Source organism: Gorilla gorilla, chromosome 2 (assembly GCF_029281585.2).
Source record: "Gorilla gorilla gorilla isolate KB3781 chromosome 2, NHGRI_mGorGor1-v2.1_pri, whole genome shotgun sequence".
Classification (NCBI taxonomy): domain Eukaryota; kingdom Metazoa; phylum Chordata; class Mammalia; order Primates; family Hominidae; genus Gorilla; species Gorilla gorilla.
In genome coordinates this window covers 181134504-181147852 of record NC_086017.1, presented here as the reverse complement: position 1 = coordinate 181147852, position 13349 = coordinate 181134504, and the positions used below count along the sequence as shown (strand labels likewise).

General features: G+C 39.9%; 1 protein-coding gene and 1 pseudogene across 2 annotated transcripts in view; both read right to left on the bottom strand.

Moving 5' to 3' along the window:
• Nucleotides 1-13349, bottom strand: part of GPR160 (G protein-coupled receptor 160) — a 49674-nt gene that overhangs the window by 23383 nt on the left and 12942 nt on the right. The window lies entirely within an intron of this gene.
• Nucleotides 6043-6171, bottom strand: LOC115934071 (uncharacterized; annotated as a pseudogene).

Sequence of the window (13349 nt, the reverse complement as noted above, 5' to 3'; positions counted from 1 at the left end):
TGCAACCTCCACCTCCTGGGTTCAAGCGATTCTCCTGCCTCAGCCTCCCCAGTGGCTGGGATTACAGGCATGCACCACCACGCCCAGCTAATTTTTGTATTTTTAGTAGAGACGGGGTTTCACCATATTTGCCAGGCTGGTCTCAATCTCCTGACCTCAAGTGATCCGCCCGCTTCGGCCTCCCAAAGTGCTGGGATTACAGGTGTAAGCCACCGCGCCTGGCCTGTGTGCTGAGTTTTTGACTGCATGCATGGGAAGCACAAAACGTTCAACCTGTATTTAAAAAAAAAAAAAAAAAGCACAAAAACAACTAGAATGTAAAAGTTTTGGTAATATAAAGCCATCTGTTTAAGTCCACCTTGGAAACCTGTAACATCCATTCATTCATTCATTCGTTCATTCATTCATTCATTCATCTACTTATTTTGAGCTGGAGTCTCCCTCTGCCTCCCAGGATGGAGTGCAGTGGCGCGATCTCGGCTTACTGCGGAGATCCACGGAGATCCACCATGGAGGCCCGTGGCGTCGGTGATCTCCGTGAGGTTCCGGTGCTTTTCTACAACAAAGGCGCCCCGGGAGAGCTCCCTCTGGTGTTCACACCCGGCTTTTGTCATCGATGAGGTCAGTCTTCACTCCTTTCCTTCCCGCTTTCAATCAATTCATCTATTCTTTCCCTTTCTTCAAACTGCAGCTCCGCTTTGCCCTTCCTGGAGCTCCTTGGGACAGGGTAGAAATCCGTGAGTTTGCGACTTTTCCTTGAGCTTTTTTTCGGGGGCCTGTTTGCCCTTGATGGGCTATTTCAAGGCTTGCTTGGCGATGGCTGCATTGGTGGAATCACAAGACGAGGCCGGAGGTTTTGGAAGTTCTTCTGCTTCACATTTTTGGTTTGGAAAAGGTGCGAGGGGTCCTCTCCTGGCGTCTTTGATCTTCTGTGCTTGGGCTTCGTGCTCCGTGTTGCGTTCTTTTCCTGTGGATTCCAGTTAATGGTTTCCCCTGGCATTTGACTTCGTGACGTGTAAGGGAGTTCTCCTCCTGAAGGCTGGAACGCATTCCAGAGCATTTGCTAGGCTCGCGGAGGAAAAGATCTTTGATTGCCAGGACATGCATTCTCCCCAGCGTCGGTGCAGCGCCTCCCTGGACCCCTCTGCTCCACTATCTGCGGGCTCGGGGCCGTCGCTGTCACCCCAGCTGCTGCCTCCGCCGCACGGGACTTAGACATCTTCCTGCCTGGAGAGGGGGACCCCGGGGAGGGGGCGCTCAGAGCGCAGAGCTGTTTGGAGGGCTGTGGTGGGAGCCGATGTCCCCCTCCTGCCGCTAGGCCCAGTAGGGCCCGACACACCCACCTCAGGATAATTTTCTTTTTAGTGACACATAAAATAATGATGTCTTACAATGGATGGCATGTTGATTGAATAAAATATCGTAAAATAGACCTCATAAAATAAAAAAATTTGGAATTTAATTTTTATTTATTTATTTTAAAATCATAGAGACGGGGTCTCCCTAAGTTGCCCAGGCTGGTCTCAAACTGCCGGCCTCAAGCGATGCTCCCACCTCCGCCTCCCAAAGTGCTGGGATTCCAGGCAGGAGCCACTGCGCATGGCCTTGAAATTTAAAAATAAGAAAATGTACAGAGATAGTATATAACCATTTAAAAGAATATCTTTGAGGACTATTTAATGGAGACTTGCCAATAATTATAATATGGAACAAGCAGAAGGAACATAAAAAACCATGTAGAGTACAATTCAATTTTGTTTAAATATATGTAGATGAGATGGAAATATACCAAAGTGTTAATGATGGTTATCTTAGTGTGGTCTTATAAGACTTCATTTTATCTCGATATTTTCCCATTTTTCCTATGATGATTTATCTTATAATTGGATAGCCATTTTCATAACTATGATACCATCATTTTATCTATGAAATTAAATTATATAGTATTTAATACATAGTCCATATTAAAAAGATCCCATTAATTAAAACTGTCCCATAAATATTAATTTAATGAAATTAAATTAAATGGTATAGTATCTAATACATAGTCCATATTAAAACTGTCCCAATGTTGTTAGAGTTTTTTTTTTAATACAAAATCCAATCAAGGATTACATATTTGTCATGTCTTGTTAGTCTCTTTTAATTTTGGATAATTCGTTGTTGTTATTGTTTTTTATCTTTTTTTTTTTTTTTTTTTTTTGAGACAGAGTCTCACTCTGTCACCCAGGCTGGAGTGCAGTGGGGCCATATCGGCTCACTGCAACCTCCACCTCCCAGGTTCAAGCGATTCTCCTGCCTCAGCCTCCCGAGTAGCTGGGATTACAGGTGCCTGCCACCACGCCTGGCTAATTTTTGTATTATTAGTAGAGATGTGGTTTCACCATGTTGGTCAGGCTGGTCTTGAACTCCTGACTTCAAGCAATCCACCCTCCTGGGCCTCCCAAAGTGCTGGGATTACAGGTGTGAGCCACCGTGCCCGGCAATACTGACATTTTTGAAGAGTCCAGGTCAGTTATCTTGTAAAATATCACATAATCTCGATTTGTCTAATTGTTTTCTCAATATTAAACATTTCTGGCAAGAAAACTATCTAGATGATATATCCCATTATGTCATGTCTCATTACTGGTCATGTGAAGTTAGGTCACTTGATTAAGGAGGTGTTTGCCATATTTCTTTTTCTTTTTATTATTAGTATTATTTTGAGACAGGATCTCACTGTGTTGCTGAAGCTGGAGTGCAGTAGTACAGTCATAGCTCACTGTAACCTAGAACTCCTGGGCTCAAGTGATCTTCCCACCGCAGCCTCCTGAGTAGCTAGGACTATAGAGGTGTGCACCACCATGCCCAGTTAATTTTTTTTTTTAATATTGTTTTGTAGAAATGGGGTCTTGCTGTTGCCCAGGCTGGTCTTGAACTCCTAGCCTCAAGCAATTATCCCTCCTAGGCCTCCCAAAGTGGTGGGATTATAGGCATGAGCCACCTCGCCTCGTCCATTTTACTATTGTAGAGGACCTTTTCCCTTTGTAATTAATACTTTGAGACTGTTAGACCAATCCGTTGCATAACAAAGTTTCACCTGATAGTTTTAGCATCCGTTTATTATCCTTGCCTGAATTAATCACCACACTGGGAGTTGTAAAATAGTAATTTTCTAATTCTAAGATTCATTCTGCTTTCATGAGCTGGCAGTTGTTTCTGGAAATACATTATAGATTCATTGATTTATTTTTATTAAATGTGTTATAATTCACTGCCATCATTCTTCTTTTGAATGCTTAAAATTTTCCAAATCATCTTGTCAGGGTTCCTTCAGGCTGGCTCCCATATGTATCTTTTGCCATCCCAGTTGCTGAGCACATGCCCGCTTTGGCACGTTGTACTTCTGGTCATTTTTTTTCAAGGAGCCCTGTTTTTTTTTTAGGAAAATATGGTATTTTAAAACTAGAATCTGGGTGGCACACTGATACCTCCAATGCAAAGCTACCATCTCAGGATTCTTCCTCACCTTATTTCAGTATTTGTGAAATAGTGAAATACATACTTGAAAGATCATCTCCCACAGCAAGAATCTGGTTCCCACATGGACGCATGGTGGGAAACACCACACACTTGGGCCTGCTAGAGTGGGGAGTTGGGGGAAGAAAAGCATCAGGAAAAACAGCTAAGGGATGCTGGGCTTAATACCTAGGCGATGGGATGATCTGTACAGCAAACCACCATGGCACCCGTTTCCCTGTGTAACAAACCTCCCCATCCTGCACATGTACCCGTGAACTTAAAAGCTGAAGAAAAAAAAGGGCAGGAAGCCACACTAATAGCAAATTAGAGATTAACTTAAAGGATCAGGAAGGGTCCCAGCAGGAAGCAGACTCCAACTCCTGTGATTGAATACAGAATTTCAATGAAGAAATTAACAACAAAAAAGAACCTGGTTCCCAATGACATTAGTATATTGATTCATTTGTTCAAACTACAATACATATTAAGCAGTTTCAGAGTTACTACACTGATAGCATTGCCCAACAATTAACCATGTAAATAAAGCCTAATTTTTTCCATTCTTTTTGTCCCTTGACTATATTCCACTAAGCTTATACAGTCTGAGTACTCTGTTATAAAGTTATCTGAATTCTCTTCTTTGTATTTATGTAATCAATTTGATATAGTGTTTTGATTATTAGTTTCTCTTTGTATATTCAATGACAGGATTTCCTTTGTTTTCATTATTTTTAGTTCATTTTAATTTTATATAATTGAATATGTAAAATATTTACATGGCTCAAAATCAAAACTATATAAAAAGGTACGCTCAGAAAAGTCTCATTTCCATACTTATTTCCTCCACTAATATCCACCCACCCCCTATCATTTATTTCTGGTTTATAGTTCCTGGGCATCTTTCTGCAAAAATAAGTGTGTGTGTGTGTGAGTGTGTGCGTGTGTGTGTGTGTACATGTGTGGTTATTTCCCTTTCCATCTTAAATACAAGGGAGCACATTAGATATACTTTTTGTGACTCTTTATTGCCCCTTAAAACATCCTAGAAAGCATTTCATCTTTGTTAATAGCTACCTTCCTTTTTAATTTTTTAAAAATTGTTTTGATGGCTGCATTATGTAGATATACTATAGCTTATTCAGCCAGAGTTCTATGAGTGGACATAAAGGTTGTTTCCAAATTTGTTCTATCTGCAAATAATGTAGCGATGAACAACCTTCTGTACATATTCTTTGTTATTTTGTGGAGGTGTTTCCTCTGGAATAATTACTAGAAGTGAGGCCATTAGGTCAAAGGGTGAATGCTTACATAATTTTGTTAGATATTGCCAATTTTTCCTTCATAGGGACTGCTGATCATCATTTTTGAATGATGGTTTAACTAGTATTGAATTCTAAGTTGAAGATAATACTCTCTTGTGTTTTCAATTCTATTGCTGATGAGAAATCTGTTGTCAATGTAACCACTGTTTCTTAGAGGTATGGCAGAAACTTATTCTCCATTTTATCTTCCCTTCTTTTTCCCAGGCACGTGGCTGACCTCTATTTCCCAGGCTCCCCAGCAGTTAGGTATGGCCAGTGGGGTGTGAGCAGACATGAGGAAGACCATTTCTGGCCTAGCTTATTCCCCACCCACCTACTTCCTGTGGGAAAGCAGGGCAATTCTGAAACCCATGTGGGTGCTGTCAGCTGGGTCCCTGAGGGTACAGCCACCCAGTGGCCTGAAATACCCACCCAGGCCTGCTACACGAGAGAAGTAAGCTCGTACTGGATTTGATCCATTGCATTTTTGGTCTTTTTAAAGCATTTTAGCCCACTTGACTTAATACAAAACTGTTCTAACTGGTTCTTTTTCCTATCCCTCCCCCTTGCTTCTACTTCATAATTTTTATCTACTGCAAGACTTCATTCATCTTAAGAATTCTAAACATACTTACTTTATTGTCATTTCCAGGAATTCCAACTGCTAATTTCACTTTTAGTAAATTCGTGTCTTCCTTGAACAAATTTTGAACTCTACATCTATGTCTTCATGTATTTTAAAGTTTTGCTTTGCAAGCTTACTTTCAGTAGGAGTTTTCGATTGCTGTATCTTTCCCTCCTCTCTCCCTTCCCAGACAGCTTTCAGTCCCTCCACCTGGCCTCTCAGGACTTCTTCCAAACCAGGTCTCAAAATGCCACTTGGTGTTCCTGCTCAGTTGTGGTATCAGCGATACTGCGGATCCAGGCCCTGGGCCAAGAAAGCAGCATGGCTCAGCTTCTGGTTCTGAAGCTGTGTCTTTGTCTCTGAAACTTCCAGAAGCCCATTCCTTCCAGGTAAGCCATCTTTTCCAGCCTTCCTTCTTAGGTTTGGGAGGGAGGGCACTGCAGTCTCTGATTTCAGTGTTGCCAATGTTTCTTAGAGGTATGGAAGAAACTTAGTTATTCTCCCAATTTACATTCCCTGGAGCCTGGCTCCAACTCCTTGGTATCAGCTCATGTGGATACTTTTACATCCCCATCTTTTCTTTTTTTAATTTGTTTTTAATTTTAAGTTCAGTCTCCATAGAGTCTCAAAAATTGCCAGTGCCAACCATATTTCATCATGGCAGGGTATTGAGAAAAGTTTTCAATTAGCAAGTGCCTCCGATAAACTTCACTGGCTATGAAATGGCCACTGCACAAAGCTATATCCCCTTATTCTAAAAAACCTGAGTTTCTGGTTGCCCCTGCTGGAGAGGCCTGCAGCTTGAGCCTGCTTACCCCTTTGTATTTCAACTTACTAGAATGACTATAATGAATATAACTAGAATATAATGAATATAATGAATATAATATAGAATATAATAGAATATAATGAATATAACTAGAATGACTATAGCCCAACTATACTTATTTGGTTACCCTTTTTATATTGTAACTACCTTTGCTAGGTGTTTGGAGCCTGAACTCCTGTGCCATCTTGACCAGATGTCGTCACTTAAATAATTGTTTTGCTCTCCTGTGGCTCCGGTATACATTTTGTAAGGCCCTCTTTACATAGTATGCACTCAAGCTAAACATAGTTCTGAGAAGTCTTGGTATTGCCAGTTATGAAATGACTTCACTGTATCATTTGCCTACTTTCAGTCTCATACAAGTATTAGCTAGAGCACTGATGTATGAAATGTGGTATTCTGCATATACCCACATTATAGTTACTGTGATGGTTCAACTACCTTGTGATTCACCATGGCCCATAGGCTTTTTCTGCCAAAAATAGGCACAGTGCCAATCATTCTCCAACTTGAACCTCTTACTTACAAAATTAATTAGCCTTCATGGGATTCTGTCCAGTATTTTATAAATACGGTACCCCATTAATACAGGTTATTTTGACTTCTGTTTCTAGTATTTCTCACATACAAACATATACACTAATATGCCACCAGTTATGGATTAAAACTGATTAAACAGAATGGTTCCCAGACTGAGCTCTAAAAGGTTAAATGATGACTTATCCCACACTGGAACCATATCCTTGATAATGTCTCTGTGTTACCTTCCCACTGTCTAACTGTGGTATCATGTGAGCTAACCTGTTTCCCTGGGCTGTTATTGATTATGTCATTCATAATGAAATCAATAGCATGAGAAAGTTAAGATTATGTCCCCTGCTTCCTCCAGATCCGTAAAATGTTCTTGAAAACAAATCAGGTTACACTGACACAATTCATTTTTCTATAAAGCTACCATGAATTTTTACTCAATGCCTTATGTTTGCTTGTAAATTAGTATTCTGGTGATGTATATTTTCACATAAACTTCCCTTACAATGTGACTGTATTTAATTGACTGCAAATTCTACACATATATTCACCTCGTCATCATTTTGGTGGGAACAGATAAGTAATACAAGTATAAGGTTTAGAATTAAAGAGAAAGGAGTTGCATACCTTGTACTAGTCATTCAGGTACTGAGTTTTAAGAACAATATCACTAAATAGAAAATATATCTTTAAAAAATCAACAATATGGGAATGGGATTAATAAGAGCAACAAAGGATTATAAGAACAGTTGTTCAGATACTTATGGGCTGACCGCTTAGCAAACATGCTTACAGAAGAGGTTTAAAAAGAGTTTTTAAGGCCGGGCGCAGTGGCTCACGCCTGTAATCCCAGCACTTTGGGAGGCCGAGACGGGCGGATCACGAAGTGAGGAGATCGAGACCATCCTGGCTAACATGGTGAAACCCTGCCTCTACTAAAAATACAAAAAATTAGCCAGGCGTTGTGGCGGACACCTGCAGTCCCAGCTACTCAGGAGGCTGTGGCAGGAGAATGGCGTGAACCCGGGAGGCAGAGCTTACAGTGAGCCGAGATCGTGCCACTGCACTCCAGCCTGGGGGACAGAGCGAGACTCCGTCTCAAAAAAAAAAAAGAGTTTTTAAAAGAACATCTGAACTAGAGATTGCCTCCTGGTTCTCAATGATTATCATGTCCTTTAGTCTTGCTTTCTTCAGCAAAATAAACGGCCTAAGCATACAATGATCTGGAAAGTAGCAATCAGAAATCTGTGCTCAATAGTCCCTGAGACCCTGCTCTCCATCCCTGGCTTCTGAATGTGGCTCCTTGTATGACTCAACCACCAGAGAGGTTATGACATTCTTCATGCTTAGTTGTTCATGGTTTCTGAAACCACGGTTATTCATCATTGCTGAGAAACTGAACCAGAACAACCACCTAAGGGAGATCCTTTTTTCACCATCACATTGTCAGAGGTAGCCCGCCCAATCAGCCGGGGTCCAGTTCTCCTATAAGTCTTTGGTAACAGTATCCCAGACCTACGCCAGCTTGCCCCACTACCATTTTACCTGTTTTGTTTCCATTCTCTCAGGATTCAGAAATATAACATACACATCTCCTAAGAATGACTTTATATCCATACAGTAGAATATTATTCAGTCTTAAAAGGAAATGAAATCCTGGCCGGGCACAGTGGCTTATGCCTATAATCCCAATACTTTGGGAGGCCAAGGCAGACGGATCACCTGTGGTCAGGAGTTTGAGACCAGCCTGGCCAACATGGTGAAACCCTGTCTCTACTAAAAATACAAAAAGTAGCTGGGCATGGTAGCAGACGCCGGTAATCCCAGCTACTAGGGAGGCTGAGGCAGGAGAATCACTTGAATTTGGGAGGCAGAGGTTGCAGTGAGCCGAGATCGGGCCACTGCATTCCACCCCGGGTGACAGAGCAAGACTTCGTCTCAAAAAAAAAAAGAAAAGAAATTCTGATACATGCTGAAGGTGGAAGAACCCGTAAGACATTACACTAAGTGAATAAGCAGACAGAAGATGACAAATATCATATGATCCCATATATATAAGGTACCTAGAATAATCAAATTCATAGACAAAAAGTAAACAGTAGCCAGGAGCTAGGAGAAGGGAAGAATGAGGAGTTACTGTTTAATGGGTGCAGGTTTTCAGCACAGGATGAAAAAGTTCTGAAGATGTGTAGATAGCAGTATCAGTTGCTCAACAATGTGAATGTACTTAGTGCCATTGACCTGTACACTTAAAAATGGTTAAGATGGTAAATTTTAGGTATATTTTACTATAATGATTTGACCTGAGCAGCTCAGTCCTTCTATTCTGCCAGAAGGTGGTGATGTTTTCTTAGCCCCTGCTGTCTGCTTCAATGTCAGGCAAAAGCAATTTTGAAGAGACAGTTTTCTGGATACCTCTGGGACCTCAGGGCCTTTGAACTTGTGCTTCAGAAGACCATTCTGCCTGGGATGGTCTTCTTTCTTATACTCATGTAGCTTGCTCCCTCAACTGACTGAAGTCTTTACTTAAATGATACTTTTTTTTTTTTTAAGCATGAGACTAATGATGAGAGTTTAAGATAAGTTTGTTGGGCAGGCAGGGCTCTCAAGCCAAATAACTCTACACACACATACACACACACACACACACACACACACACACAAACGTTGCTTTTTAGTTTATAAAACATTTTATGGAAATTGTCTGATTCAAATTGTCTAAATCATGTTCCTGAACTAATATTCCATGCACAATGCCAAGATATTCAAGTGTTAAAGCTGAGTAATTAAAAAAAAAAAAAAAACAAAAAAACAAAAATGGGTAACTGTGGTCTTTTCCCTAATTTGAGGTGAAGAGAAAGTGCCAACAGATGAAAAATAAATATATTCACATTACCGAATACAGAAAACAAGCATATGGCCATCTTGAGAGATGCAGAAAAATCTTTGGACAAAATTCAACAACGATTCATGATAAAAACCTCTCAGCAAAGTAGGAAACTGATGGTTTCCTCAACCTGATAAGGAACATCTATGAAAAATCTATAGCTATCATTATACTTAAGTGTGAAAGACTGAGCACTTTACCCCTAAAATTGGAAACAAGGTAAGGATATCTGTCCTTACTACATCTACTCAACATTTTAGGATATCCTAGCCCATTCAGTAAGGCGAGAAAATAAAAGAAAGGCATACAGACTAGAAAGGATAAGATAAAACTATTTGTAGATGGCATTTATGTATATCGATAATCCTAAGGTACTTACAAAAAAATCTACTGGAATTAATAAATGAATTTAGTTAAGATCACAGGTCAATTTTTAAAACCACATTGCTATATATAGCAACAAAATTCAAAAATGAAGGAAAATATATCATTTCCAACAGACTCAAAAACATAAAATAAGAATAAATTTGTATAAATATTTATAAAATGTCAATGCTAAACGCTACAAAACACTGCCAAAAAAACCTAAGGACCTTAATAGAGATATGCCATGTTCATGGATAAGAAGATTAATATTATTAACATGTCAATCCTCCCCAGATTAGTTGATTCAATGTAGTTCTAATCAAAATCCAACCGGGCATTTTTCTTTTTTAAAGATATTCACAAGCTGATGCTAAAATGTATATGAAAATACAAAGGGTTAGAATAGCCAATAACAAAGTTGGACGACTTACACTACCTGATTTCAAGACTTATAAATTATAGAACTCAAGACAATGAGCTTAAGAGTTCAAACCAGTCCACTTGATTTATAAGAAAGTACCAATGCAATTCAATGGAGGAAAGGAAAGTCTTTTCAACACACCGTGCTGGACTAACTGGATAACCGTATGGAAAAAAAAAGGACCTTAACTCCACTTCACACCATTAACAGAAATTAACTCAGGAGAGATCACAAGCGTAGCTATAAAAAGTAAGACTCTACAAGGAAAACAAAGGAGAATATGTTTGCAACCTTGGAGTAAAGAATTCTCAAGCAAAACACAAAAAGCACCAAATAGAAAAAAAATTGATAAAGTGAACTCATTAAAATTAGTTTCTTCTGTTCATCATAAGAAAATGAAAAGGCAATTACGGACTGGGAGAAAATGCTTACAACACATCTATCTAACAGACTTGTGCCCAGACTACCAGACCACATATATAAAGAGTGCCTACAAATGAATAGCAAAAAGTCAAACTACTCAAACAAAAATGGGCAAAATACTTAAAAAGACACTCCAAAAAGAATATGTACAAATGGCCAATAGCAAACAAAAAGGTACTCAACATCATTAGTTATCAGGATAAAGCTAATTAAAATGACAATGACATACAATTTCACATCCATCAGAATGACTAAAATCAGAAAGACCAACGATACCAAATATTGGAAAAGATGTAGAGTAACGAGAACTCCCATACACTGCTGTTTGAGGTGTAAAATGGTATATCCCCTTGGAAAATAGTGTGGCATTTCAACATACGCTTATCCTATAATCCAGTACTTCTACTACTAGATATTTACCTAGGAGTAATTAAAACAGGTCGGCCAAGTGCAGAGGCTCACGCCTATAATCCCAACACTTTGGAAGGCCAAGGCGGGCGGATCACTTGAGGCCAGGAGTTCGAGATCAACCTGGTCCACATGGTGAAGCCACGTCTCTCCTAAAAATACAAAAATTAGCTGGGCATGGTGGTGTGCACCTGTAATCCCAGCTACTTAGGAGGCTGAGGCAGGGGAATCACTGGAGCCTGGGAGGTGGAGGTTGCAGTGAGCCGAGAATGCGCCACTGCACTCCAGCCTGGGTGACAGAGTGAGACTCCATCTCAAAAACCTAACAAAACATGTCCACAAGACTTGTATAAGGTTCAGCAAGTACTTATTAGATATGAGATTAAAAACACAAACCATAAAAGAAATCAACAACTTAGGCTTCATCAAAATTTAAAACTTTTTTTTTCTTTAAAAGGCACCATTAGGGAAAAAGTCATGGGTTTGGGGAAAATATTTTCGAACTATGTATTTGTTTTTTATTTTTTTATTTTTTGAGACAGTTTCGTTCTCTCTCCCAAGCTGGAGTGCAGTGGTGCGATCCTGGCTCACTGCAACCTCCGCCTCCCAGGTTCAAGTAATTCTTGTGCCTCAGCCTCCTGAGTAGCTGGGATTACAGGCGCATGCCACCGCGCCCAGCTAATTTTTCTATTTTTAGTAGAGGTGGGGTTTCGCCATGTTGGCCAGGCTGATCTTGAACTCCTGATCTCAGGTGATCTGCTGGCCTTGGCCTCCCAAAGTGCTGAGATTACAGGTGTGAGCCACTGCACCCAGCCCCAAACCATATATTTGATAAAGAACAAGCTACTGATACATGCTGCAACATGGATGAACCTCAAAAATGTTGTGCTAAGTGAGAGATGCCTGACACATAAAACTACGTATCCCAAGATTCCTCTTATTTGAAATTTCCCAGACAAGGCAAGAGACAGAAAGAAGTTCAATGGCTATCTGGGGCTACAGGTGGGAACTGATTGTATACTGGCAGAGAGAAATTTGGGAGTGACAAAAAGTCTAAAACTGGATTATGGTGATGGCTGCACAAACCTATAAATTACTAAAAACCATAGAATTGTACATAATGAGTGGGTTTTATGGCATATAAATTATACCTCAATAAAGTTGTTTTTTAAAAAAGACTTGTACAAGAATATTCATAGCAGCTTTTTTTTTTTAACAATTTTTTTTTTGAGACAGGGTCTTGCTGTGTCACCCAGGCTGGAGTGCAGTGGTGTGATCTCAGCTCACTGCAAACTCTGCCTCCCAGGTTCAAGTGATTCTCATGCCTCAGCCTCCCGAGCAGCTGGGATTATAGCTGCCTGCCATGATACCCGGCTAATAACATTTTTTTTTTTTTTAAAGACACAGAGTCTTGCTATGTTGCCCAGGCTGGTCTCGAAATCCTGGACTCAAGTGATCCTCCCACCTTGACTTCCCAAAGTCCTGCTATTACAGGCATGAGCTGCCATGCTCAGCTATGGCAGCTTTATTCACAATAGCCCAAAACTGGAAACAACTCAAATGATCATCAAAGGAGAATGGCTAAATTATGGTATATTCAAAGAATGTAATATTAGTTACCAATAAAGAATTAGAGTCACGCATGTATAAATCTCAAAAGCATGATGTTGAACAAAAGCAGCCACTTTTGTTTGTCTACTATATATCACATTCCATTTATATGAAGTTGAAGAACAGACAAAGCTTATTTATGGTGCTGGAAATCAGAACAGCAGATGCCTCTGGACTGATTGCAAAGGGGCATGAAAGAACTGCCTGAAGCATGAAAATGTTCTGTGTCTTGACAGAAATGTTGTTTACATAGGTGCATACATTTATCAAAACTAAACACTTAAGATCTGTGCATTTTACTTATGTACCTCGAAAAATTTTAAATACTTAAAAATGCCCCCGAAAAGACATACTACTAGACAAATTCAGCATCAGTTAATCACATGAATTTTCAGGAGGTACAGCAGTGTGCATTTCTGTTGCCCATGTCAAATAGTTAATAT